We start from the raw sequence: 12,146 nt of genomic DNA on the forward strand, positions 1-12,146 counted from the left end.
TCAAACCCACCGGACGCTCCGCTCCTGCGCGTCTCCTCCAACTTTACGCACGGCTCTCGACGCTCGCTGCCTTGGAAACGGGACCCAGATTTTACACTTCAAAGCCTCTCTCCTCCTCCTCTATCTCCTTTTCTCCTCTCCTCCGTCTTCTCGTCAGCGCTCCATCTTTCCCCCCCGCTCCTCACACGGCGCCATGGACCCGCCGCGAGAGGCCGCCTGACCGGAGACGCGCGCCCGAAGACCCGCGCCCGGAGACCCGAGCCCGGAGAGACGAGGCGAGGCGAGGCGTACCGACCCCCGGAGCTGCGTGCATCCTGCTCCAACGCACCCAGGTAAAAAGCTCTTTCCCCGTGTGACAGCAGCGCGGCGCACATGGCTCCTCTCGCGCTCGTTACGCACCGTTATAACCCGCATTGTGCCTCACGTTTACTCTTTCCCATATTCCCCTACGTCGTTCCCCACGTCTCACTGCGCCGCGGGGTTGGTCAGGTGTCTCAAAAATGTCACCACTTGGCCACTTCTTATCCGTGGGGCCCGGTTGTCTGGCACGCTTTGGCCCGCTTTGGCACGGGTTAGCGGCGAGCAGGGAGAGAGCAGCGGGGTTTGTTGGAGGTGTGCTCGGGATTAGCGCCGCTTTAGAACAGCTACCGTCTGTTCGTTTGCCCAAAAATACTCACACGGTCCACGCCTTTTCTCTGAACCGGGGGGTAAAACGGGGACGTGACGGGCCTGCGTAACGTAACGACTGTTTACGGTTACACCCTCAGCTCCCAGAGGAATACCTGAGGACGAGGCGAGGAACAGGCCACTACCACGGGGTGATAAAGGAGCGTGGTGGGGGGGCTGTGGCTTCACTGCGTTGCTTTGGTGACTGCGTGTTTTGGCGTAAACAGCGCGCGCAGATCTGACAGAGACGAGAAGAGACTTTGCGTGAAACGTATAGATCCACGGGCCACACCACAGGGCAAAGACACGACTGTGCGTATGTAGACGGGTATAGCTCTGTATTTGTGCACTGCCTAAACCCTAGAACCTGCAGACAATCATGAACCAGTGCTAGTGCAGCCTCTGAATTCTGGAGGTTCCTTCACACGAGGCCTGTCCTTAAACTTGTACGTGTCTCTGCAGGTTCAGACTCTGGACACACAGGTTCAGTTGTGACAGTAGAACGTTTTAAAACTGTAAGACAGAGGTGCCCAAACTTTTTTTTTTGTTATCGAGGGCCACATCTCAAAACATATTCGAATCAGAGGGCCATAAACCGGTGATTAATGCAGTGCGGCGCTTTAAAACACAACTTCGAGAGCCGCTGTGTTTAAATAAAGCTTGAAACACATTTATTTTAGGTCTGTATCTCAATGAAATGTGATGTTTGAGGTTATAGTGGTAGAAATAGTTTAATTTGCTGCTTATGATCAACTGGGCTGGTTCAGCAGGAAGCATGAGGGCCGATCAAAACTGGTCTGAGGGCCGCATTTGGCACCCGGGCCGTAGTTTGGACACCCCTGATGTAAGAGACAGGATACACACAGTTCCCTAAATCGTGTTGTGCAATGTCTTATATTTTTTTGCGAAATATGTTTTACTTAGAAAATCCTGACATTGCTTGACATTCTCTCTCAGATCTCTACAGCCCAAACTGCGGGTCAGATCTGTGGAGAGGCGAGGTTTCTCACAGTAGAATGCGTTTATTTAGCCGTGAAAACACCTGTAATCTCTTATCGCACTGCAGGATGAATCATTTTCAAACTGCGAATGGTAAATCAATATCATGTCCACAGAGACCGGCGGGTCGTCAAACTTCCACCAGAAAAGCTACACACTGCGCCTTTAATAGATGTCGACTTTAGCCCGGGACCAGGGACCTCCACAGTCAGACGAGAAAGTCAAAAATCAACTCAATATTTACACTTAATTATAATATGAAACCAAAATACTCTCATTCTCTGACCTCAAAATGCCTCATAAATCTGCTCGGCTCGGTTTTGTCCTGCTTGTTTCCATAGAGATACATACGTTAAATCCTATACTGTGGAACATTCTCGTCAAAACAATAACATCTCCAAACCCTCCGCCAAAAAAACGTACATAGTGCAGCTTTAAATGTTGCCAAAGACGGTTATAACCTTGGTAAATTCTCACTGCGTTACTGTTTTTGTTCACGTTGATATTTCACAGACCCGTCTAGACGTCTGGCCTTTCTCTGCCGCATCACAAATGAGTTCATCGAAATCCAAATAAAGCAAAACTGCAAAACGTGGAGCCTCTGTGAGCACGTCCGAACTATTTAAAGATGCGATATGTGACTTTTCTGATATACGTGCGGTGTGACAGCCTTGTTTCCGTGGAGATGCTATTGCTTTTCCTTAAATACAAACTTCTCAAACACTTAATGAAGATGTGAGTCCGGTCAGTTCTGATGGGCGTGATTGACAGGTGGATCAGCCAATCACGTCCGTATCAAAACAAATATAGGTAAGGGCCCATATTTGTTGAAAAAAGAAAGGAAAGAAACTAAAAAACAGATTTCTGCAGAAACTCGGTTAATCTGAGGTGAGAGAAATGTCATTTTGTTTGTAAATAATGAGCGACCAATGAGCTTCTTCGTTTCACGCGTCACTGAAATAAACAAATCTGATTGGTTTTGGCTCGAGGTGCATCTGATATCCCTCTGTGCTTCTCCTGTAATGTTCCACCTTATGGCATTAAACTCTTTTTTTCAATTACAAGTGATTATATTGCTCAAAAATATCTTTAAAAACATGTATTCTTATGAGTAGAGTCGCCCCTCCACAGATCTGACCTCATCGGTATCTTTTTTTCTTCCGTGGAAGTGGATAAGTTTAACGTTACACTAATGTCAGGTGAAAAAAACGTCCAGTAGAAAAGTTCCAGAGTGCAGCTTTCTCCTCCCTGTGTGTTGTGCCTGGTCTCTGTCTGCAGATTACATAAGAATCAGCTGATTGTACAAAGACCACTCTATCTCCTCTGAAAGACTCTCCTCTTTTACTCTCTCCATCCTCAATCTGAGAACGGCTATTTTTACCACACCTTTGGTTTTCATCCAGAGTGCCATCCCTCTCTCTCTCTCTCTCTTTTCTCTATATGTGTCTCTCCCTCTCGTTGTCTCTCTCCCTCTCTTTCTGTGTCTCTCTCTTTCTCCCTATCCTTTTCTCTCTCCTTCTTTTCTCTCTCCTCTCTCTCTTTCTACCTCTCTCTCACTCACTCATCTTTCCCTCTCTCTTTTCCTCTCGTCTCTGTCCCCCACGCTCACTGTCTCTTCTTTCTCTTTCTCCCCCTTCCTCTGCCTCGTCTTTCTCCCCCTTTCTGTCTTTTTTTCTTTGTTTCTCCCTCTTTCTTTTTCTCTCTCTTTCTGTCTGTCTCTCTCACTCCTATCCTCTTTCCCTCTCTCTTCCTCTCCTCTCTGTCCCCTCTCTCTGTCTCTTCTCTCTCTTTTTCCCCCTTCCTTTGCCTCCTCTTTCTCCCCCCTTCCTGTCTCTTTCTTTGTTCCTCCCTCTTTCTGTCTGTTTCTCTCACTCCCTTTATCTTTCTCTCTCTCTTCCTCTCCTTTCTGCCCCCCTTCCCTCCGCCTCTACTCTCTCTGCTCTCTCTTTCCACACCTCCCTCCATCCTCTCTCTCTCTGCTCTCTTTGTCTCTCCTCCCTCTCTTTCCATCCCCTCTCCTCCTCTCTATCTCCTCTCTCTGTCTTTCCCTCCCTCTCTCTCCATCCCCTCTCCCCCTCCTCTCTCTTCTCTCTCTATCTTTCCCTCCCTTTCTCTTTCTCCATCCCCCCTCCCCCTTTCTCTCTTCTCTCTCTATCTTTCCCTCCTTCTCTCTCTCTTCTGTCTCTGCCTCTCCCTCCGTTTCTCTTTCTCCATCCCCTCTCCCCCTCTCTCTCTTCTCTCTCTATCTTTCCCTCCCTCTCTTCTCTCTGTCTTTCCCTCCCTCTCTTTCTCCTCTGTGTTTCCCTTCCTCTCTCTCTTTTCTGTCTTTCCCTCCCTTTCTCTTTCTCCATTCCCTTTCCCCCTCTCTTTCTTCTCTCTCTTTCCCCCATCTCCCTCTCTCTTAGCTCTTTTTCCCCCTCCCTCTCTTTCTTCTTTCTCTCTTTTTCCCTCCCTCCCTCTCTCTCTTCTCTCTCTATCCCCATCTTCTTTCCCTCCCTCTCTCTCCTCTCTCTGTCTTTCCCTCTCTCTCCCCTCTCTGTCTTTTCCTCCCTGTCTCTCTTCTCTCTCTTTTCCCCCCTCCCTCTCTCTCTTTCCCCCTCCCTCTCTCTCTTCTCTCTTCCCCCTCACTCCCTCTCTCTCTTCTCTCTCTTCCCCCCTCCCTCTCGCTTATCTCTCTCTTTTCTCCCCCTCCCTCTCTCTCTTCTCTCTCTTTCACCCCCTCCCTCTCTCTCATCTCTCTCTTTTCTCCCCCTCCCTCTCTCTGTTCTCTCTCTATTCCCCCTTCTCTCTCTTCTCTCTTTTTCTCCCCCTCCCTCTCTCTTCTCTCTATTCCCTCCCCCTCTCTCTCCTCTCTTTCTCTATTCCCCCTCTCTCTCTTCTCTCTCTTTTCTCCCCCTCCCTCTTCTCTCTTTTCTCCCCCTCCCTCTCCCTCTTCTCTCTTTTCTTCCCCTCCCTCTCCCTCTTCTCTCTTTTTGTCCCCCTCCCTCTCTCTCTCTTCTCCCCCTCCCTCTCTCTCTCTTCTCTCTCTTCTCCCCCTCCCTCTCTCTCTCTTCTCTCTCTTCTCCCCCTCCCTCTCTCTCTCTTCTCTCTTTTCCTCCCCCTCCCTCTCTCTCTCTTCTCTCTTTTCCTCCCCCTCCCTCTCTCTCTTCTCCCCCTCCCTCTCTCTCTCTTCTCTCTTTTCCTCCCCCTCCCTCTCTCTCTCTTCTCTCTTTTCCTCCCCCTCCCTCTCTCTCTTCTCCCCCTCCCTCTCTCTCTCTTCTCTCTTTTCCTCCCCCTCCCTCTCTCTCTTCTCCCCCTCCCTCTCTCTCTCTTCTCTCTTTTCCTCCCCCTCCCTCTCTCTCTTCTCTCTCTTCTCCCCCTCCCTCTCTCTCTCTTCTCTCTTTTCCTCCCCCTCCCTCTCTCTCTTCTCTCTTTTCCTCCCCCTCCCTCTCTCTCTTCTCTCTTTTTCTCCCCCTCCCTCTCTCTCTCTCTTCTCTCTTTTCCTCCCCCTCCCTCTCTCTCTCTTCTCTCTTTTTCTCCCCCTCCCTCCCTCTCTCTCCTCTCTCTTTTTCTCCCCCTCCCTCCCTCTCTCTCCTCTCTCTTTTTCTCCCCCTCCCTCTCTCTCTCTTCTCTCTTTTCTCCCCCTCCCTCTCTCTCTCCTCTCTCTTTTCTCCCTCTCTCTCTCTTGTCTCTTTTCTCCCCTCCCTCCCTCTCTCTTCTCTCTTTTTCTCCCCCTCCCTCCCTCTCTCTCCTCTCTCTTTTTCTCCCCCTCCCTCTCTCTCTCTTCTCTCTCTTTTCTCCCCCTCCCTCTCTCTCTCTTCTCCCCCTCCCTCTCTCTCTTCTCTCTTTTCCTCCCCCTCCCTCTCTCTCTTGTTCTCATTGCTCTTTGATATGTAAATAATTAAAACAAGCTCTTGAGAAATGCGAGAGCCGTGTTTTTAAAGGGCCATTGTGTAACTTTCACGTTTTTCCGGGGTTTAATTCCATATTGTGAAACATCCCGGTCAACGCGGCATCATCTCCATGGAGACGAGCACAAGACGTAGAAATAAAGGCACATTTTCTCTCGTAATGTTTTTTGCTGTTGGTAAAGGGCCAGTCCGGTCTGCACCTCCCACACAGACTGGCTCCTCTGTCTGCTGCATTTATGTAAGCTCTCATCTGTGTGACAGGAACACGGCTCGCCTTTCCACAGATCAGACTTATAACATGACCTGGTGGCATTATGAGCATGTCTCTGTATTAATACATTTCCTAAATAAGATCCTGAAATCTTGAAATAACAAATGAAATGGAAGTTTTCACCCAAGAATTAAGTGCACAACATACAAACCCTCATTTCTCTTTGTTGTTAATGTTCCACAGTGTAGCATTAAGCTAATCCATCCCGTTTAGTGTTTAAAAAAATACAAAAAATAAACATGCGTCGTTCAAACTGTGAGCGGATCCATCTCTCCACAGATCTGACCTGCAACTCGCGGCGTCACCTGCTCGTCTTCGTGGAAAAAGATACGTTTAATGCCACACATGGGAACATCAAAGGCAAAGCTATGACATCGCCATGGAGATAAGCAGGTGGCAGACCCTTTATAAGAAAAATGACAGTGCAGTTTAGGATTGAGTGATATGGGGATAAAAAAGTCACATTTTGTTTTTTTGGTTGTTTTTTTTTTTTTTTTTTTTCTCGATTTAGATTCTTCTTCTTCTTCTTCTTCAAAACATAAACAGGTGAACTTCAGGTTTAAAGATCAGGGTTTCAGGATCACTTCAGTTTTTATTTCGTGTTAGACATTTGTCCATTTTATTAAAGGTCCCATATTACGTAAAACTGACTTCACGACGTCTAATTCCTTAGTATCCAAATCAAGTTTAAAGTTTTAGCGTCATGGCAACACTGCTACAAGTTCCATGGGAGGAAATAGTCAAAGAATAAAACAATAATTAATATATGTCAATCCATGTTTGACACTGAGGAGAATCTGTGTGTTTTGCTGGACAGAATCTGACAATGTATTTGAACTAGTTTGAAATACTAACAACACTTAAAAGATCCTGTGTTACGCAAAACTGACTCATGTGAACTTTGACCCGGTGTCCACATATGTGGACAACACATTTTAGGCCGTCTAAGCCACAATGCGACTTTTTAGAAGAAGAACAGCAACAATGCAAAAAATGTTGAGTTTAGAATCTTTTTAAGAGTGTTGAATGTTTCATTCATGTATGTTCGAGTTATTTTTTATTCTGTCTACATCTCCAAAGCTCAAAACGCTCTATTCCACTTTGTGATGTCATGAAGTGGCAGTTTTCAAGTTAACAGCTCCTTTTACCTTTAGTTCAGTGGAGATTGGCAATTCCAGAGATGAAATGATCCAAATGATTCTAGTGAAGGTTTTTGGATTTTAAAAAACACAGTGGAGCACTTCCTGTATCACCACATGATGACATCACAAGGTGGAACAGAGTGTTTTCAGTTTGAGAGAAGAAGAACTCAGCCTAAACATGCAGGATTTGTGTGTTGAACGTGTGTGAATGAAACAAAACACAACTCCAGGTCTGTTTTTGACGAGGAAACGACATTATAACGCATGGTCAGGTCTTAAGTTTCACTCATAAATAAATAAATAAATAGACGTTTATTTTCCGTAACTTGGATTATAACGAGAAGAAGCAGCAGCGGAGGAAAGAAAGAGCGATTCAGAGTCAGAACTTTACCTAAACACGAGAGCGCTGACTCGTTTTGTCCTTCTACTGTCACACGAAAATACTCTCTTCTTATCGATATCGTCCAAAGTTTAGATTGCGATATATCGATGTTTGTGTTTTGAGTTTTGGCCCCGCCCTTTTCCTCGATCCCACAGAAACCTCACCTCACACCTCCACATCTCCACATACGATTATCATTCCTCACCCGGGGGACCGCTCCCTGAGTCAGCACCTCCTCCCCCGTGTCCGCGGTGATCGATCAAACCTGCCTCCCTCCGTCGTCGCCGCGGTGACTGTTGCCGGGGGGGGGGGGGGGGGGGGGGGCGACGACGGGGGGCAGGCGGGCAGGCGGGCAGGTGCGCTCGGCGGCGATGATGACTCGTCGATAAGCGCGGAACGTGACGAGAGCGTGATGATGTACGGGCGATTTCAGATGGAGGGCCGCAGCAGATATATCCGTAGACTTTCATACGCGCAGAATCCCCCATGTCGGCCCCCGTCGCAAGCAAATCCCCAAATTAAAGCTTATAACATCTTTATTTCATGATATTTATGTCGTTTTAGCGTTAACGGGATCACCAGAACCGAACAAACTCAGAAATCTCAACTGGGAGCTCGTTAGCCGCTAGCTCTGATGCTATTTTTACGCTAGTTATGATCTAAAATTAAACAAATAAAAGGTTTACACTCTCAACAATGACTTTTAACAAGGGATTTTTAAGCTATAGGAAAAAATATAAGGAACTGGCCCGGATTAGCTGAGTTGCTAAGTGGACGATAGCGTTAGCATCGAATCCCGCGTCGGGTAATTACATGTAAATGCATAAAACTCTATAGGAGATTCAGGGGTTTGAAAAGAATTAGACAGAGACAGAACTCGGGGAAAAAGTTTAACAATGTTTATTTACGAATTTCAAAGTGCAAATGAAGGTGGATCGATCTGTGGGTTGAGAGCGGGGCGTTTGATTGAGCGTGAGCAGCGGAGTCTGAGACGGGGCGAGCAGAACCGGTAGAGAAGAGCTGGGTCGGAGACAGAGGAGCGGAGCGGGATCTGGCGAGGAGCAAAATGTCCAATTTAGAAAAAGTCACAAGAGCAAAAACAAGAACTGAGTCAAGCGGAGGTGCAGCTGATTGCAGATTAGGTCCAGGTGTGTGTGGGAGGAGCCTAAATCTCCGCCAAGGCTCAGATAAAGAAGGGAGGGGGGAAAATAGTGCAAAAAAAAAAGGGCAGGACAGACTGGGATCATGACAAATCCAAACAGAAATCCCACGACTGCTGGAGAGTTTGTGTTTGACAGAGACGCCAGTATTTTGCCCTGTTAATCTGATCTGGTTTAAAGTTGTTTCATCGGATGAATGTGTGTGTGAGTGTGTGTGAATGTGTGTGAATGTGTGTGAATGTGTGTGAATGTGTGTGTGAATGTGTGTGGGGGTGTACTTGTTTTTTGACACATATGGGGACATGCGCCTGTTTGCACACAGACATGTGGGGACCCAAAACCCTATGGGGACCTCAATTGAGGTCCCCACAGGCACAATGCATTTAATAGGCTGGAAACAGCCTAAAGATGATCAGGAACTGTTTTTCTCAGAAGACCCCAGAGGGCCCAAAACCTGATTTAGTGTGAGTGCATGCGAAACTAGTGGACACACTCAGGTACTGCAGCCCCCATAAGGCACCCTGTTCTGGTTGTGTGTATCCCCAAGTCCCCACTCGGCAGCGACTCCTAAAGGATGCTGTTGGTACTACAGTTGCATTCTATTTATATTGTATTTATATTGTTTTTTTTCTTAGTTTTTCCAATAAATAGATTTATAAATGATAAACAATTCAAAACATTTAAAAATATATTTTTCATTTATTATTTATATTTTATATATGATATTTTATTGTAAATGCAAATGCAAGAAAGTACTTTGCAACTTGAACACTTGTGTCACCACAAACATTAGACCTGCATCTACAAATTTAACATTTTTCATTTAATTGACTTTAAATTTCGACCTGAATATACTGAAGTAACTTTACCATTATTTATTCTGTTCATTTGCTGCACTGTTCATAACTTAGCCATATTATTATTGCGTACAATAAATATACGTACTTTATACGGCCACTTTATTGTTATTTATTCTAACTATGTTGATTGTTGCACTGAATCCATCATAGTAACTTATTGTATATAAGAGGGTGGGGTATAATGAGCTCCATTCACTCAGAAGCTGAATGACGCAAAATGATGCAGACTGTGCAGCTATTATAGAGACAGCAGGTTAAGACCTTTATGTGTGGTGTGCACAAACATATGTGTAAAAGTAAGCATTGGTATTGCAGAGCTAGTACTAACCTAATCTAAAAGTCAAAATTAAATGAAATTAAGGTAAGATATGCCTTTATTAGTCCCACAGTGGAGAAATTCCAAAAGGACATTATTATACTGTAGAACGTATGCGTCAAAAAAGACAACCAAGACAAACAGAAAATATGTAATTATTAAAACAGTAAGTTTTTGAGTTAGTGTTAATCTGCAAACATCACAAACTATGAAAGAACAGGTTTGTTTTAGTGACTTGTAATAAGTGTGTTAGCAAAAAATGAACTTTGGGCTTAGAAGATCGGGTTCAGCTCAGAGGAAAAGGAGACAGTACTCAATGATGAGGAAAACTGCAGCAGGATGTGGTGCCAATATACCATATATTGTGACAAAAGTATGAAACCCCAATATTTACAATATTTACAAAGTGCACTGTTTAAGTTGACATTTTTGGCTTAAAAGAGTCCACAGTTCAACCATAGTCCGCTGTAAAAATCCATGTCACGCTACAGACTTGAAGGTATTTTTTGAAGTTAGTTGGTAACATTCCTCGAGACGAGACCGCGGATCTTTGAGGTACTGGGTGTGTGTGGTTGAGGTCTTCTCCCGGACAGGCAGACCAAATGCCAGATCTACGGGTAGACGGGTTGATCTTCCGAAGAGAAGTTCATAGAGTGGGAATCCTGTGACCTCATTGCGTGTACAATTGTACGCATGTACAAGGCGTTTCACATATTCTCGCCATTTACTTTTCTGCTTGTGCTCAAGGGTGCCCAACATGTTTAACAAGGTCCAGTTAAATTGCTCCACTGGGTTACCTCGTGGATGATAAGCAGTATTATGAGTTTATCTTCATCCCAGTCACCATGCAGAACGCTTTGATCAACTTGGACTTGAAGTTTGGTCCTTGATCTGTGTGTAGGCGCTCAGGGATACCGAAGTTGAAAATGAAATCATTCATCAAGGATGTGGCCACAGTCTTCGCCTTTTGGTTTGGAGTAAGGATTGCGAACGCAAACTTCGTAAAATGGTCTGTGAGTGCCAGAATGTCTTTTGTGTTGCTGCTGTCAGGTTCTAGCGAAAGGAAGTCCATGCACAGTAGTTCCAGGGGTCGAGATGTATTGATGTTGACCAAAGGGGCAGCATGCTCTGGCATGGCCTTTCGCCTCACACACCGATCACAGGTGTGGATCTTCTTTTCCACGTCAGAGGACATCCTTGGCCAGAAGAACCGCTGGCGTACCAAGTCCAGAGTTCTCTCTATCCCCATGTGGCCCATATCATCGTGAAGACTAGAGAGTATCAAAGGCCACAACTCAGAAGGCAAGACGAGCTGAAAAGTGTGTCTGTCTTCTTGTCGTCTTCTGTAGAGGGATTTCCATCTCTTAACTCCAGTTTGTTCAGTTCTCTCAAGAGCAGAGGGAGTTCTGGAAGCTCATGTCTGATGGCAGGGACCACTTTCTTGCCTATCACCAGCTGATGGACTACTTCACGGATAGCAGGGTCTGCAAATTGCTGCTCTCTCGGATCAAATAGAGAGAGTGCTGGAAGGACTGGGAGTCCATGCTTGTCTTCGGAGCAATAGCTTTCTGGAAGGCTATTGACATGGATGGAGAGAGATTCAGCAAGAGTGATGGAGACTGGGGCAGAACTTTAGCCAGGGAGTTCTCACAGATGGCATTGACAATGTCGCCCGAGAGCTCCTCTGCATCATCCGCCACATGCTCCTTCAAGAACTGCTGGATGAGACCATGTTCTTTGGCAGAGAGCTCATCTTCTGGACGTGACAAATGTGGGCGTCTGGTTAGGGCATCAGCGTCGTAGTTCTGTCGACCGGCACGATATTGGAGCTTAAAGGAGTAGGTTGAGAGAGTGGCTAGCCACCTCTGGCTAGTGGCATCTAACTTTGCCGAGGTGAGTATGTATGTCAGTGGGTTACTGTCAGTTACTACAGTAAAGTTGGCTCCATATAAGTAATCATGAAACTCGTCAGTCACACTCCACTTCAACGCCAAGAACTCTAGTTTATGGGCCGGATACCGTGACTCACTGGTGGACAGTCCTCGGCTGGCATAGGCAATGACACGTAATCGTCCCTCCTGTTCTTGATACAAGGCTCCGTGACCCGTGGGTGCTGGCATCAGTGTGCAGAATGTATGGCTGCTTGGGGTTGGCAAATCCAAGAACAAGGGATGTTGTTAATTTTGTCGATCAACTGTTCAAATGCCCCTTTGACATTCTGGCGTCCATCTGTTGCCAAAAGACTGGTTAGTATCAAAGTATTGTACTTGCTTAATGCCTCAATTTTCTCTTGGTCTGTCTCCACCCCGTGCTCTGACACCACATGGCCAAGATACTTCACTGATGTTCTTGGCAAAACTGACATTTCTCCGGCAAGAGTTTCAGTCCGTACTCCTTCAAGTGACCAAGAACATGCAGCAATCTCTTTTCATGCTCCTCCAATGTATCAGAGAAAATGAT

The 12,146-nt window shown here is 46.0% G+C and overlaps 1 protein-coding gene across 1 annotated transcript in view; it reads left to right on the top strand.

Moving 5' to 3' along the window:
* Positions 1–284: 284 nt before the first annotated feature.
* The window catches only part of zgc:109889 (uncharacterized protein LOC553542 homolog), a 69,453-nt gene continuing 57,591 nt past the window's right edge, over positions 285–12,146 (top strand). Inside the window, exon 1 of the mRNA XM_055228996.1 lies at positions 285–332. The gene's annotated coding sequence lies outside the window, so the exon portion shown is untranslated. The remainder of the gene's footprint in view (positions 333–12,146) is intronic.

The sequence above is a fragment of the Periophthalmus magnuspinnatus genome, chromosome 18 (genome assembly GCF_009829125.3).
Source record: "Periophthalmus magnuspinnatus isolate fPerMag1 chromosome 18, fPerMag1.2.pri, whole genome shotgun sequence".
NCBI classification, from domain to species: Eukaryota; Metazoa; Chordata; class Actinopteri; order Gobiiformes; family Gobiidae; genus Periophthalmus; species Periophthalmus magnuspinnatus.